The sequence below is a fragment of the Canis lupus genome, chromosome X, assembly GCF_048164855.1.
Source record: "Canis lupus baileyi chromosome X, mCanLup2.hap1, whole genome shotgun sequence".
NCBI lineage: Eukaryota > Metazoa > Chordata > Mammalia > Carnivora > Canidae > Canis > Canis lupus.
In genome coordinates, this window is record NC_132876.1 from 36,288,063 (window position 1) to 36,302,732 (window position 14,670).

Genomic DNA, 14,670 nt, shown 5'->3' on the forward strand with positions numbered 1-14,670 from the left:
ATATGGGGGCAAGAGAGTTTAAATCTCTTAAATTTAAGGAGAGGTAAGTATGTTTGAATGCTAATGGGATATATCTGGCTGAGACATATATCCGTACATACATCTTATGTATGTTGAAGATATTGAAGAGAAGAAAAAAATTAAATTGTAAGATTTCTAATAATCTGAGCAGGGTGAGAATCCAAAAACACAGAAGAAGTGTTTTATCTTAGATAATAGGAAATATACTTCCTTTATGATAGCAGGAGGGAAGGAGGAGAGGATATAGGGAAAATGTGGAATCAGGAAGATGAGGGAATTTCCATCCGATGGCTTAATTTTGTTTTTGAAGAGGCAAGGTCATGTGCTGAGGTTGGAGGAGAGGGGATGTGAAAGAATTGAAGATATCAGAAAAATGTTTTAATTGTTCTCAATAATGAAATAAAATTGAACAGAGACAGTTAATAGTGTTCTTTTTTTTAAAGATTTTATTTATTAAAAAAAGATTTTATTTATTTATTCATGAGAGACACGGGGGGGGGGGAGACACAGGCAGAGGGAGAAGCAGGTTCCATAAAAATATGGAATGCTTCACGAATTTGCGTGTCATCCTTGCACAGGGGCCATGCTAATCTCTGTATTGTTCCAATTTTAGTATATGTGCTGCTGAAGTGAGCACAATACTGTTTTTGATAGTACTGTGGATTTATATAAAAAGGAATGTTAGAAATTTATCATGGAACTAATCTGTTGTGGGACTTGTTGCATCAGCACTCACCTGCGCAGTGACAGGCACAGGGGAGCCCTGAGAGTTGGGATTTTGTTAGGAAGTATGATAAAAAAGAGGCAAGTTTAGTTTGGGGTATGGAAGCTAATCTAGATGGCAGAAAGAAAGGAAACAAGGTCAAATCTGATGGCAAAAGGTCAAATTTGGAAAAAACAGTCAAGTCTTTGCAAAGCAGAAAAATTAAAAATTAAAGCAGTAGTTAAAGACCTAAACTGGAATGAAATGAGATTATGGGAAAAATCATTGAATTTCTCTGGTCTCTGTTTTCTCATTTATTTTTAAGCCATAGTGATAAATGGTAGAAGCCAAGTACGTGATTTTGCGTGTAAATTTGTACACATATCTTGTTTTTTGGCAGTAACTATCAATAGAATCAAGTGGGCCTAGGAGCTTCTGAAGAGCAGCCCACCTACTACTAAGGAATGTAGTGGAGTTGGGGGGTAGGAGGTATTAGTCATTCTAATTTTCCCCTGGATGCTAAGGCAAAGGAAGACAAAGCCATATTCTAAAGGCATGATCCTATTACAAGTAGTGTTCCTTTCCCTGGGTATGTTTGACTTTGCTCATCCAGCAGTGATTAATTACTAATTATGGAATCAGCCATCTGCTTTATCTAGCACTTTTGCAGGAAAGACTGTATATTTTTGACAGAATTAGTACTGATTTATTGAGAGGAAACTTGAACTTCAGGGTATCCTGCAAATAACCAAAATCATGTGGGGTGAACTGTCGATATCTGGAAAAGGAGAAGTTACATATGATTAGAGATATGTGAGTGCATCATCACAGTATCATTCAGAACATTGAGGCAGGGGCTTGTGGTAGTGGGAAGTGCTGTGGTTCACAAGAGCAGTTATTATGAGCAGAACCTCCAGAGGGCCATAGAGAGTCCTACAGCCCTTGGATCCTCTTGTTTACCACTGTAAGGACTTCTAAGGCCTCAGAGGGGGAAATCCAAATGATTTTTTGGTCACTGTAAAAGTTTCAACTTCAGCATTTTGTGATTATAATATTTGCAAATGGAGTGGTTCAGTATATTCTCCCCTCCCATCCTCTCTGTGTGTCTCTCATGAATAAATAAATAAAATCTTAAAAAATAAATAACATTTTAATATACAATGCTAAATACTCCTCTAATTAGGTTATAGGTTCTGCTTAAATAAAAAAGTGGTTTATTTTGCTCTCATATGACTGTCTCAAGGTAGCTAATCCAGGTCTCAGGAAGAAAATGCAGCTTTATTGCATGAGGTCAAGAACCCTGGGCTTCTCCAAACTCGTTCTGCCACACCTAGGATGTTTCCCTCATCTATTTGATCAAAAGTGGCTCACTACCAAAACCATATATTTTTTTGTTAATATTTCATTTATTTATTCATGAGACACACACACAGAGAGAGAGAGAGAGAGAGAGAGAGAGAGAGGCAGAGACACAGGCAGAGGGAGAAGCAGGCTCCATGCAGGGAGTCCGAAGTGGGACTCAATCCCAGGTCTCCAGGATCACACCCTGGGCTGAGGGGGCACTAAACCTCTGAGCCACCCGGGCTGCCCAGGAGACCATATTCTTTTTAAAAAGATTTTAAAAAAGATTTTATTTAGTTATTTGAGAGAGAGAGAGAGAGAAAGCACAGAAGCAGGGGGAGGGACAGAGGGAGGAGCAGACATCCTACTGAGCACAGAGGCTGACATGGGGCTCAATCCCAGGACCTGAGCCAAAGTCCTTAACCAACTGAGCCACCCAGGTGCCTCTACCAAAACCATATTCTAAGCAGCAAGTTAGAGAAAGGAGGAAAGGGAAGGGGAGAAAATGTCCATTCTTTTAAAAGGTATGACCCAAAGAGGTGAGTGGGGGGAATGGGGTAACTGGGTGATAGGCATTAAGGAGGGCATGTGATGTAAGGAGCACTGGGTGTTATATGCAACTGATGATTCACTAAATCTACCCCTGAAACTAATAATACACTATATTGAATTTAAATTAAAAAAAAAAAAAAAAAGGAAAGGTGTGACCTAGAGATTAGAGATAACACTCCATTTATATCTCTTGGGCTAGAACTTAAGCATATGTCACATGTACCTGAAAAGGTGTTCAGAAATGTAGTCTTCATTTTGTGTGGCCATGTGTCCTGCTAAACCCTGGGGGCTCCATTACTACTGAAGGAGATGAATATTATGAGACAGCTAGTAATCTTAGCTGTACAACCTCCAAAATAAGATTGTACCATTTTATATTTCTACCAGTATCCTGAGAGAAGACTCACACTTTATTAATTTTGCTTGTATTATAATTTATTTAACTCTAAGTTTTTATAATTTGATTTTTAAAAGACTAATTTTTGAGGTTCATAGGAAAATAAAGAGGAAGGTACAGAAATTTCCCATCTACCCTCTGCTCCCACATATGGATAGCCTCTCCAATTTTCAATATCCCACACAAGAATGGTACATTTGTTAAAATTGATGAACCTACATTAACACATCTTTATCACTCAAAGTCCATAGTTTACATTAGGATTTACTCTTGATGTTGTACATTCTATGTGTTTGAGCAGATGTATAATGACATGTATACACTCTTTATACTATTATATACTATACTAGTATTATATACTATTCTATAATAGTATCATACAGAGTGTTTTCACTGCCTTAAATATCCTCTGTGCTCTGCCTATTCATCCCAACCCCTAGGAACCACTGATCTTTTTATTGTCTTCATACTTTTGGCTTTGCAGAATGTCATATAGTTGGAGTCATATAGTATGTTGCCCTTTCAGATTGGCTTCTTTAAGTGATAGGCATTTAAGGTTTCTCCATGTCTTTTCACGGGTTGATAACTCATTTCTTTTTAGCACTGAATAATATTCCATTGTCTGGATGTACCATAGTTTGTTTATCTGTTTACTTACTTGAAAGACAGTTTGGGTTGCTTCCAAGTTTTGGCAGTTATGAATGAAACTGCTATGAACATCCATGCTCAGATTTTTGTGTAGACCTATGTTTTTTACTTCTTTGGGTCAATACCAGCAAGCATGATTGCTGATTGGTATAGTAAGAATATGTTTAGCTTTTAAAAAATCACCAAACTGTCTTCCAAAGTGGTTGTACCACTTTGTGTTCCCACCAGCAACGAATGATCGTTTCTGTTGCTCCAACATCCTCTTTATAATTTGTTGTTGTCAGTGTTCCAGATTTTGGCCATTCTATTTTTTTATTTTTATTTTTTAGATTTTGGCCATTCTAATAGGTCTGTAGTGAGTAACAGTTTTTTGTTTTTGTTTTTGTTTTTTTTTTCTTTTACTATTCCTTCAGTAGACTTTAGGGTAAGGAACACTGTGTCTTGCTTGTTTTAATAACTGTAGCCTTGGGTGCAAAATGGATGCTCAGGAAATGTCTGTGAAATGAAGATCTGGATGGATGCCTATGACTGTATCAGCACCAATATAGCAATCAAAGGACAGGTTGGAAAAATAGAGACTCTGAAGTTGTATTTTGATTAGAGGACTCTAAAGTCACTTAGGAAATATTGTCTCACCCAGGCTCAAAAGCAACTATCAAAAACAGTGAAAAAGTGGGCTAGATAGGCAGACCTGTCACTTAGGATTATGAAATGGATTTAGAACTTTTAAGCAGATAGGATTATAAAAACCAGTTCTTTTAAAGGAGGAAATTCATTTTTATAAAGGGCAGTAAGTCCACCGAAGAACAATAAATGGTTGCTCACATACAAGTAAAAAAAACAAACAAAACAAAACAAAAAAAAAACAGCCCTTTTTTTGGTGACTTTAGAAAAACACTTTTAAAAAGATTATCTTGAGGCAGGACAGGGCAGAAGGAGAGAGAGAGAATCTCAAGCAGATTCCCCAATGAGCATGGAGCCCAACACTGGGCTCGATCTCATGACCCTGAGATCACGACCTGAACCAAAACCAAGAATCAGACGCCTGACTGACTGAGCCACCCAGGCACCCCTGTCATAAGCACTTTTAGAATGTAACCTTACAAAGTTACAAAACTGGTTTAATCTTCAAGTGGTCATGGAGAGTATTATTCTGAAGCCAAAGAACTAAGGAAAATGTATTGAGAAAATAGAATGCTCTGGTGTTTTAAAAAGGAGGACATCCAGTGATCCAAAAATATGTTAATTTCTACTTCTTTTATAAAAATTTTATTTATTGGGATCCCTGGGTGGCGCAGCGGTTTAGCGCCTGCCTTTGGCCCAGGGCGCGATCCTGGAGACCCGGGATCGAATCCCATGTCGGGCTCCCGGTGCATGGAGCCTGCTTCTCCCTCTGCCTATGTCTCTGCCTCTCTCTCTCTCTCTGATGTAACTATCATAAATAAATAAAAATTAAAAAAAAATTTTATTTATTTATTCATGAGAGATACAGAGAGAAGCAGAGACCTAGGCAAAAGGAGAAGCAGGCTCCCAGTGGGGAGCCCGATGCAGGACTCAATCCCTGGACCCCGGGATCACAACCTGAGCAAAGGCAGATGCTCAATTACTGAGCCACCCAGACGCCCCTATTACTTTCTACTTAATGGAAAAGAGAAACATCAGTAAGAAAGAAGAAAAGAGGGAGAAAACAGAAACAGAAAAAGCAAGAAAGTGAGGGCAGGAAGGAGAGGAGCTTGAGAGAGAAGCAGCAAACAGCGAGAGCCTGAAATGTTGGAATAGCTACTCTTTATGGTCTGAGTCTCAGATATTCTGAAAGCCAGAATACAAAACCTCTTGCCTAGAGAGATGCACTTACTGGAACTCTGGGAGTATGTCCAGTTGTATTGTTTGATCCCTCCGTTTTAAAGCATCCTTTTGGCATTTTGAAATCAGGACCAGAACTGGAATCTCTGATATTCCTCAATTCAGATCTTCAATTATGTTTCTAGACTAAAGGCTGAATTTTTTATATGCCTTATAAAATAAAGTTGTTTCTGGGTGCCTGGGTGGCTCAGTGGTTGAGCGTCTGCCTTTGGCTCAGGTTGTGATCTCAGGGTTCTGGGATCAAGTTCCGCATTGGGATCCCCACAGGGAGACTGCTACTCCCTATGCCTGTGTCTCTGCCTCTCATGAATAAATAAATAAAATCTTAATTAAAAAATCTTATTTCTGATGACTTTTGCTGCAGAAGACAAATTTAGAAGGAAAAAAATATCTCAGATTGCACATAGAAAGTAAAGATGTTCTATAGTTTGGAGAAATGGTAAGTTTTTAACAATATTATTTCATTAGAAATGCAAGAAGTTGGAGATTACTTCAAAAAACAATTTGAGCAGAAGGAAAGTATTTGTTTAAGTAATCACTAGTGAAACTAAACTTTGATAGTTTCTAGTTGTCCTGGAAAGAATGTTCTGCTTTGGTATGGTACCCTTTCATAAGTATAATTCTAAAATACTTTGGCCTGTGTCCCTCAAATAACAACACCTGCTGTTACTGAGCAGGTATGGCAAAAATCCAAGGAGGTGCACCTGGGTGGTGCAGCTGGTTGAGTGTCTGACTCTTGGTTTTGGCTCATACTGTGATCTCCGTGTTGTGGGATGGAGCCCCAAGTTGGGCTCTGTGCTTAGCATGGAGCCTGCTTAAGGATTCTCTCTCCCTAGGGGTGCCTAGGTGGCTCAGTCAGTTGAGTGTCTGACTCTTGGTTTTCGCTCAGGTTGTGATCTCAGGGTCCAGAGATGGAGCCCTGCCTTAGGCTCCTCACTCAGTGGGGAGTCTGCTCCCCTTCTTCCTCTGCCCATACTCCCAGCTCGCACACACTCTCTCTCTGAAATAAACTTTTTTTTTTTTAAAAAAAGGATTCTTCCCCTCTGCCCCTACCCTCTGTGTATGCATGCTCTGTCTCTCTTTAATATAAATAAATAAACCAGGGATCCCTGGGTGGCTCAGAGGTTTGGCGCCTGCCTTCAGCCCAGGGTGTGATCCTGGAGTCCCGGGATCGAGTCCCACATCGGGCTCCTTGCATGGAGCCTGCTTCTCCCTCTGCCTATGTCTCTGCCTCTCTCTCTATGTCTTTCATGAATGAATAAATAAATAAAATCTTTAAAAATATATATATATAAATAAATAAACCTTTAAAAAAACAAGGAAAAATAGGATCAGACCTTCATATAAGACGTTCTCCATTTATGTTTTCAAGAGGGAAAAAATGAGTGATTTCCTCCCACCAGGAGCACCGGTGATCACATAGGTCCCTTTATAGCAAACTTCTCAGCAGAGTTATCTGTACTCGTTGTCTCCATTGGCCCATCCATTCTTTCCTGAACCCACTTTATTTTTTTTTTAAAATATTTTATTTATTTATTTAGGATAGTCACAGAGAGAGAGAGAGAGGCAGAGACACAGGCAGAGGGAGAAGCAGGCTCCATGCACCGGGAGCCTGACGTGGGATTCGATCCCGGGTCTCCAGGATCGCGCCCTGGGCCAAAGGCAGGTGCCAAACCGCTGTGCCACCCAGGGATCCCCCTGAACCCACTTTAATCTGAGTTTTGCTTCAGATATTCCACCTGGTTCCTTATCAGTGTCACCAATTATTTCCCATTGGCCAAATCCATTAGATCTTTTTTTTTTTAATTTTATTTATTCATGAAAGACACACACACACACACACACACAGAGGCAGAGGCACAGGCAGAGGGAGAAGCAGGCTCTATGCAGAGCCCGAAGTGGGACTAGATCCAGGGTCTCCGGGATCACGCCCTGGGCTGCAGCCGGCACTAAACCGCTGTGCCACTGCACTGCCCTATTTTATTTTATTTTTTAAAAGATTTTATTAATTTATTCATGAGAGACACACAGAGAGAGATAGAAGCAGAGACACAGGCAGAGGGAGAAGCAGGCTCCATGCAGGGAGCCCAATGCGGGACTCGATCCTGGGTCTCCAGGATCACACCCTGGGCTGAAGGTGGTGCTAAACCACCGAGCCACCTGGGCTACTAGTTAGGCAGTTTAAACTGAACCATAGAAAGCTGAACTCTTGTCTATCATCCCCAGGCCACATTAATAATTATCCAGTTGCCCATGAGAAAAATAGAGGCATCATCCTCTGATACTCTGCACTCAGTCTATCAGTAGATCCTATTAGCATCTCCACTTGCTATCAACTTGATCCCTGTCACCATCAGCTTTAGCCTGCATTATTGCTTCTGCCCTTTCCTTCCATACATCGTGTTACTATACTCACAACTGTCCAGTTGCCTCCCATTTTACTAAAATAAATGAGAGATTTATTACCGTGGTCTATAGTCTGCCTATCTTTATGGGATCATATGACCTTTTCTCTTTCTTGTCCTGCTAGTCTTGCTATTTCTAGAACTACTAAGCTGATTCCCTCATCAGGGCATTTGAAAGTGCTGTTCCTTCTACCTGGAAGATTTTTCTCCTGTGTCTTTACCTGATTTATTTCCTTACTTCTTGAGGTCCTTAATGCCACTCTTTCAGAGAGGCATTCCCTGGCTACCCCATCTAAAAAGAGTCCTCATTACTCTCTTTCATATTATCTTGCTTTATTTTTCTTTATAAAAATTATAATTATAAATTATAATTATTTGATATGTTTATGGGCTGTCTCCCACACCAGAAAGTTCTAGGAGGGCATGTTTTTTGCTTGTTCACTGTTGTATCTCTTATGCCTGGAAAAGGGCCTGGCATGTAGTAGGCTCCCAGAACTGATTGTTAAATAATGAATACATGATAGAAACATTGATATGTTTTTGTTAGCATTCTTTTCTATAATGGATGGTACTATATATGATATAATACCATATTTTCATATATTTATAGTTTATACCTCATGGACATGAAGGAACATACTGGTAGAATAACCTTGAAGTCATATAAAACCTGCTATGGGGGATCCCTGGGTGACTCAGCGGTTTAGCACCTGCATTTGGCCCAGGGTGTGATCCTGGAGTCCCGGGATCGAGTCCTGCATCCGGCTCCCTTGCATGGAGCCTGCTTCTCCCTCTGCCTGTGTATCTGCCTCTCTCTGTGTGTGTCTCTCATGAATAAATAAATAAAATCTAAAAAAAAAAAAAAAAAAGACCTGCTATGGTACAATTTGTATTCTATTTTTACTTAATTGGAGTGGGTGGGGCACACTCTATTATTTACTTTTGAAGTTATTATATGCAAAGTGAATGTTTTGAGTACACAGTGTTTGCTTGCTGACAAGTATTTGGGAGCATCTGGTTTTGGGGAGAAGGGTGTTGAACAAAAGAGATTGTTTTGCTAGTTCCAGAGAAGTGGTGCCTTTCAAGATACTGCATTGCTCTACAGCTGTGACTTCACTTGAATAGAATGTAAGGTATATTTCATAATAACAATTTGACCTGTTCTAAGAAGTAGATGAAGTGGGAGGGTTTTTTTTAAGCGGTTGTAAAAGCCTGTTGGTGGTTTTCTGGGTGGCATTATAAACTAATAAAGCCCTGATCAGCTCAGATTAGGGACTGATTCTGAAATGTATAAACTGCTTCATGAATTAATACTGTAAATCTGGCAGTTGCTATTGTAGCTCAAAACTGAATTCACTGGCTATGTGAATGCTTTAGGAAACTTGTTAGCTGGATGATCTCAGGATGTCATGCAGGAAAGCATCTACAAAAAGAATTAGGGAATAAGATGACTACCTGTGTTTTACAAGATTTTTTTTAACATATTGCATAAATATCAATATACAATGTTAGAGTATAATGTTGTCAAGGACACAAATACAATCATATTATACATAACCAGTTGTTAAAGTGGTATTTGTTGAAGAGATCCTAGCTATATTTCATTGGTCTACAGTGATTTTTATCTTTCAGCATGTGCTTAACGTTTTTGTGTATTTTTGTGGGAGGTGACTTCGAGTTGACTAGTGGCAAGCATGATGTATCTGTCTGATTCAAAGGTTTTTTTTGTGTGTGTTTAAAAGTACATAAAATCATCTTCAGCATTCTTTATGAATTACTCCACTGAAGAACAAATTATTTGCTAGCTTTATATAAATTAAATTTGACTCACCACCAGTTCATATGCTGATTAAGTCACGTATTGATCTCAGCATGTTGTCAGAACTCAGGATCTGGCAGGTTCCAGGGGTGCTGATTATGATGCTGAGTCATGGCCATACGCCAGAAGCTATGAATAGGCATTTGTGCATGTTGGATGGTCTCCTTAAAACGAGATTAGTTATTCAGGAAGCTAGTGCTTTTGAGTCACATCCTGAAACCATGCATAGATACACAGCAGATTAACTGATGAAACAGTGATATCCCAGGGATAACTTGTATGAGGAAATTGAGCTTCACTGAAGTGGGATAAGTTGAAAGACAGTATCATATGTTAAAAGGAACATAGTCTTTTAAGAAATCAGGTATACACATCTTCTCTTGCTTAAGTTATATAACCTTGAGTAATTGACTTAACTTTTCTGAGCCTCAAATGACTCATTTGTAATATTGGGATAATAATATAGTAACTATCAATGTTTGTGAGACTTGGGCAGCCCTGGTGGCTCCGCGGTTTAGCGCCGCCTTCAGTCCAGGTTGTGATCCTGGAGACCCGGGATCGAGTCCCACATCAGGCTCCCTGCATGGAGCCTGCTTCTCCCTCTGCCTGTGTCTCTGCCTCTCTCTGTGTGTCTCTCGTGAATAAATAAATTTAAAAAAATGTTTGTGAGACTTAAGTGAGCTAGTCCCTATCAAGTATCTGGCACAGAGCTTGACACTTGAAAAGAGCTTAAAAAACTCTAGTCTCTAGTATTATTATTTTCTAAATCCTGTGGCAAAGTTGGTGCTAGAGCCCAGATCTCCTAGTTAGTATGCCTTCTCACATAAGACCCATAAATTAATTGTTTCACCCACAGATGACATTTAACTTTGCAATCGCTCTACTTTTCCATTTTTCTCTCCTTAAACTCTACTTCTCTGTTTTTCCATTTTCTCTTTCTTATTGCTTTGGCAGGCTCCATGCCAGGAGCCCGATGTGGGACTCGCTCCTGGGTCTCCAGGATCGTGCCCTGGGCCAAAGGCAGGCGCTAAACCGCTGAGCCACCCAGGGATCCCCATTCATTATTTTCTAAAAAATAATTATTTGTTTCTGCAACTTGCTCACTGCCTTTATAAACAAAACAAGAACCTGTAATCATTTTAGATACGTTGGAATTGTCTTTTTGTATTTATTTGTCAAGGCAGAAAAGACACTTTTTTCCCCCACAAATCCATATTATGTAAGTGACTGCATTCTTTGGCTCACAGCATTTTTTCTGTTCCTTTTTAACCTTGCCTTTCCATACAGATTGTACCAGCTGTGAGATATTGTGCAAGTCACGCCACTTCAAGCCACAATGTTACTGATTGTAAATATGTAATACCAACCTTATACACCTGTGAATTTGTTAAAATAATTCAGTAAGTTCTTTGTAAACTATAAAAAATAAGCAAAATCCATGAAGTTATTGTTATTGAGACAAATATCAGTAAAGACAACTAATGGATCAACAAAAATTGACCTATCTTCAGTTGATAAGTAGACAAACTCCTCCTAAGCACACGGAGCAATTTACTCTTCTTGTAGTACTTTCAGATGCATTGTCTTATTTAATCTACAGCACAAATCTGCCAGGCTGATGTCATTACCTCCATTTTATAGATAGAAATTGAATTATAATTTGCTTCCAGGAACATTAGTGGTTGAGGCAGGGTTGAAATCCAGGTTGATATTTACAACATTGTGCCTTTTATTATAACCAGTTTCTCAGCTATATATCTATTTGTTTATCCAAAGATTAATTAGTCCTGTCAGCTTTTACATACCTTGCTGTAATTCTAAATTCGCTTTAGATGCTTTTAGCCCCACCCATAACCTCCCACTCCTGTCTTGTGACTTATAGAATCTGTATCCTGGCCTGCTGGCTATTTCAGGAACATCTATATTTTTTTTTTCAGTGTGCTTGATTATCAGACAGGAAGGGAAGTCTTAGAGATTCTAATTAATGTCTCCAAACTGAAGAAGAGAAAAAAAAGAGGACCTGTGATAATTGCCTATGATAATTCATTTCTTGAGAAACCATATTATTGGTAAGTACCTGGAGTTTCTCCAATCATGCAAAGATTATCTCCTGCCAACTCATAGAACAAGGGGATTATGTAGCATGGCTTTGAAGAGGTGGGGAAGTGAGGCTGAAAACAGGAAATAGTTTAGGCTTGCCATTCTAAAGGAGATTCTCAGTGGGAAACTGTTTAAGCAATAGTGTTGTGTGAAACTTAGTGGGTAGAAACAGGAAGCTGCCCTCCACATTGATCTTAGCAGTGGAAAATGCTTAGCCTAGTGGTTATCATCAAGGACTCTGGTACTAGACTGTCTGGATTCAAATCCAAGCTTCACCATTTATGGTCTGCGTGACTTGCAGGAAGCTGTTTAATTTCTCTGTGTCTCAGCTTCTGGTCTTTAAAATGGGAATGAAAATAGTACATACATCAGAGACTGACTATAAATATTATATGATATAATGTATGTAGAGTGCTTAGTACAGGGTAGTGTCTGGAATGCTGTAAATGCTGAATAAATAGTAGGAAGATTACTACTATTACAGACCTTATGACTCGTCACTTGTACCTTTTATCTTGGACAAGATTTACCTGCAATAGAATTTGGCAAAAAAAAAAAAAAAAAAAGGTGCTCAGTGAAAGCTTATTATTATTCTGCCAAAATGTCATGATGGTAAAACTGTGGTGGGTTGATGGTTTGGGTGGTGAGAGTAGGTTGACCAAGGTTCAGGGGATTCTGGTAAAATAGATGCAGGACAAGACTCCTTATAACAAGAAAACTTAAAAAAAAAAAAAACAAGAAAACTTATTGTCTACTCAATGGAAAGGGCTTATGAGAGCTAGTTTTCAGTCCTAGCTCTGCCACCAGTAAGTTGTGTGACTTTGGACAATTCATCTTCCATCCTTGGTATTTCCTCATTTTTAAAAATAAGGAGTTAAGACCAGATGAGTGATTAACTGTGGGCTGGGGGTGGAGAGTATATCAGAAACTCTAAGTGTATATGTATATCTGTGTTTTCATCACCATCTTCCCTTTGTCTTCAGGTCCCTTCCCCTCTTGTGAAGAATTCTGTCTTTCCTAGTAACCATTTAGTGTGTAAAGCACCTCATTGCACAAGTGACAATCTTATAACCCAGAAGCCAAGGAAAGAGTTGTCTTCACATTCATTTGTGTGAGAAAGTCTAGATGGGATCCTAAGTGTATTGTAATTCAGGGAACTCCTTTCATAGGTTTGTAGACAAGTGACTCAGGATACCAGCTATTCCATTTCCTACTTTTGCATTAATGTGTTGGGCTGATCTAGGAAATATGCTATTTGATAGCCTGAATCACATTTCAGTAGCCTATAAAAGGAGTAGAATCAAGGGATTTTTAACTCTTACGATTTGTGCTGCACATGGCACAGGGCTATGAAAATATATAAGGGCAGATTGATACAGGAGAGAGAACTTTAAAGATCTCTCTGGGAGCAGTTTAAGGGAGCTCTAATTGTCTTCATCCTTATTAGTAATATGAAAGGATTTCTCTTTGTCAGACCTATTTGCTGCCTTAGATCCCAAAGGAACCAGTGTGTTCATCTCAATCCATGAGAACAGCTCTGTGGAAGATCTGTTGATAGACCTACCTACCACTTACAGACGCGTGGGAGGACAGTAGTAGTAGGTTTGCATGTGCCCAGGGAGGAATTGAAGAGAGAGATTTATTGAACCTCAGTAAGAAAAATGCTTTTCTCTTATGATTTTATGAGACATAGAAAAAAATAGCATGGTGTTGATTCAGTCGGGCTAGCTAATTGAAGGAAGACTTAAATGCTGGAGTCCCAGAGGAAGAGCTTTCATAATCCTCAAACCTGTGGGATCCAGCATAATAGGGTGGAAGTACACTGGATTAAGAATCATATTTCTGTCCTACTCCCAAATCTCTTACTAACTGGCTGTGTAATCTTGGGCAAATCTGTGTTTTATTTCCCAGTATATAAATGAAGCTGGGCTAACATAGTCTCTGAAATACATGCTGGCTTTAATAGTTTGATCTCAAGATTCTTTGATGTCATAATTGAAACTTACCAACATTAGAACATTACATATGGATCAGGTAGGTTGAAGAAGGTGGTGCAGGGAGAGAGAGTCTCCTCTGCTTAATGAATTTATGTAGGAGAAAAGAAAGGTAATTTCTGAATGTTGGAATAGTGACCTTTACTCATTAGCTTCCTGTGAAATTGTTGGTTCCAGGAATATAGGCTCAAAGAGAAGTATAGAACTGGGAGTAGTGGTTTTTCTTTGAAAAGAGAGTAATTTTTGGTTAAGTAGGTATGTGGAGACATGAATTCTTTAAATTTTGATCATACAACCCGATATTCTTCAAGAATGTAAAGACACTAAGTTGTATTCTATTATAGTGAAGTGTTTTAAGAAATGGGTGAAAAGTAAGATTTACCCTTTAGAGAGGTCATTCTTGCTGTGTTGTGATATGGAGAACGGTTTGGAGGCAGGAAAGACTGGCTAATGAGATCCTGATGATAAGTTCTTCATCTTGGAAGAGGTAGTGATAATGGAGAGGTTGTCTGGGAGAGGGAGAAGTTGAGGAAAATTCTCTGGTTTTTTGGTTTGGGCAGCTAGGAAGATGATGGTACTATTTCCTTTTTTTTTTTTTTTTAAAGATTTTATTTATCTATCTTTTTTTAAGATTTTATTTATTTATCATGAGAGATACAGAGAGAAAGAGGCAGAGACACAGGCAGAGAGAGAAGCAGGCTCTGTGCAGGGAGTCCAATGCGGAACTCGATCCCAGGATCTGGGATCACAACCCGAGCCAAAGGCAGACCTCAACCCCTGAGCCACCCAGGCGTCTCGGTGCTATTTACTGATACAGGAAGCAGGGA

The 14,670-nt window shown here is 39.2% G+C and overlaps 2 protein-coding genes and 1 non-coding gene across 5 annotated transcripts in view; 2 read left to right on the plus strand and 1 right to left on the minus strand.

Annotated features, from left to right (window-relative positions):
• The window catches only part of LRCH2 (leucine rich repeats and calponin homology domain containing 2), a 215,155-nt gene extending 203,337 nt beyond the window's left edge, over window positions 1-11,818 (plus strand). For both annotated transcript variants that reach the window (XR_012026630.1, XR_012026631.1), the window contains exon 27: window positions 11,687-11,818. The gene's annotated coding sequence lies outside the window, so the exon portion shown is untranslated. The remainder of the gene's footprint in view (window positions 1-11,686) is intronic.
• The window catches only part of IL13RA2 (interleukin 13 receptor subunit alpha 2), a 50,650-nt gene that overhangs the window by 8,102 nt on the left and 27,878 nt on the right, over window positions 1-14,670 (plus strand). Inside the window, exon 1 of one of the 2 annotated variants that reach the window (XM_072817663.1) lies at window positions 13,877-13,955. The exons of the other annotated variant lie outside the window; for it this stretch is intronic. The gene's annotated coding sequence lies outside the window, so the exon portion shown is untranslated. Of the gene's footprint in view, window positions 1-13,876; window positions 13,956-14,670 lie in introns of those variants that run through there. 2 annotated transcript variants of the gene reach the window in all.
• LOC140628851 (U6 spliceosomal RNA) lies at window positions 555-658 on the minus strand. The gene has a single exon (XR_012026786.1). It is a non-coding gene; the product is annotated as a U6 spliceosomal RNA (small nuclear RNA).